The sequence below is a fragment of the Arachis ipaensis genome, chromosome B02, assembly GCF_000816755.2.
Source record: "Arachis ipaensis cultivar K30076 chromosome B02, Araip1.1, whole genome shotgun sequence".
NCBI classification, from domain to species: Eukaryota; Viridiplantae; Streptophyta; class Magnoliopsida; order Fabales; family Fabaceae; genus Arachis; species Arachis ipaensis.
The window spans coordinates 5,967,774-5,969,406 of NC_029786.2; the positions used below are offsets into that span (position 1 = coordinate 5,967,774).

Genomic DNA, 1,633 nt, shown 5'->3' on the forward strand with positions numbered 1-1,633 from the left:
TTGATTAAAAATAAGATCATGTGAAACTCATCAAAAGTTGCCCTTTCAGATCTGTTATTTAAAAATACTTCCAAAACATGTGTTTGTTTAGATACTCTAATTTATGTTAGGAATTGAAAGGTCAGTCAACATTATTATACTAGGAAATGAATCCTCTCCAGTTTTTTTAACACTTGACAGAATTTAGTGTGATCTCTCACCTTTGATTTTATAAGTGAGACTAGAAATAAATAAGAGAGAGAGTAATGAATGGTTAGATTAAACACTGCATACTATTCAATTTTTTTCACTGGAGAGGATCCACTTCCATTATACTATAACAAATTATGGACAATTTCAACAGTAATACAGAAACATAAAATAATTTACTGACAGTTTATCATCACTAAAACTGCATTTATTTATAAAGATAGAGACACAGAGATATAAAATTATGTTTAAAAAATAAGTTATAAATAAAAATGTTGTGTTCAGCGAGACTGAATTAGTATATTTTGTGTTTATCTTGACAAAAAAGACACAGAGATACTAACAAAGGATATAACTTATTTTTTATTTTTTTATTATTCTTGTTAATTTTTTATAATTATATTTTTTATTATTATATTTTTCTTCTCAAATTCTTTAAAAAAAATAAGAATAAATTAGATTTTTATAATTTATTTTATTTTATTACTAAACAAAATATGAAAACATTATACTCTGTTTCTCTATTCTTTATATCTTATTTTCAGTATCTTATCTTATACTGTTCTCAGACACAAACACAACGTAATGTCTTTGATTTGACGCCGATAAAATAAGTAAAAATTTAATTTTGTTTTAGAAGTATGTTTACCGATGATCTGATCGTCAAAAAATTTTGGCGCCAAATTACATCAACTACATTTGTGACGTATATACAATAATTCTATCATCGCTAAATTTACCTGTCGGTTACAATTTAATATAAAAAATACGTTGTGTTATCAACGACTAAAATGTTGATAACAGAATTTAATTTAATTTTTATTTTTCAAAAACTTAAGTTAACATACCAATGGTCTACCCGTTAGTAACAATTTAATAATTGACCATTAACAATTAATATGACAAATATGTTATCAATACCTTAACCATTGATAATGGAAATTAATTAAATTTTTAAATTTTAGAGTTTAAATATAATACCAGAAGTCTGACCGTTGGTAATAGTAAATTAATTTAAAGTTAAATTTTGCTTATTTTTTTGTTTTACCGATGGCGTACATTAATGAAACGCATCGTTTTTGCTAACATTTAATATCTTTTTATGAAAATAATGTTCCACCTTTTTAATTTATACAAATATAAAAGAGAAAAAAAAAGATAAAGAGTTAATCGTGAACTTTTCATGTCACAGGCCATTTTAATTTGAGTGAATTATACCCAGTAAAAAAACAGTAATAGACATATCTAATTATCTATAAGTAAAAAAAAAGTGTAACAATGCAAAAATAATTATTTAATAGTTTTTTTAAAAGATTGATTCTATCAGGAATTTATTAATTTATTATGTACAAATAATGTTAATCTTTTTGTTTGACCAATTCATATGATAATTAATGGAAATTACTCACATAAAGATATTTTTATAAAAATAAATTATAATAGT

At 23.1% G+C, this 1,633-nt stretch overlaps 1 long non-coding RNA gene across 1 annotated transcript in view; it reads left to right on the forward strand.

Annotated features, from left to right (window-relative positions):
* Positions 202–1,633, forward strand: part of LOC110267432 — a 26,294-nt gene continuing 24,862 nt past the window's right edge. The window contains exon 1 of the long non-coding RNA XR_002355058.1: positions 202–214. This is a non-coding gene — a long non-coding RNA (uncharacterized LOC110267432). The remainder of the gene's footprint in view (positions 215–1,633) is intronic.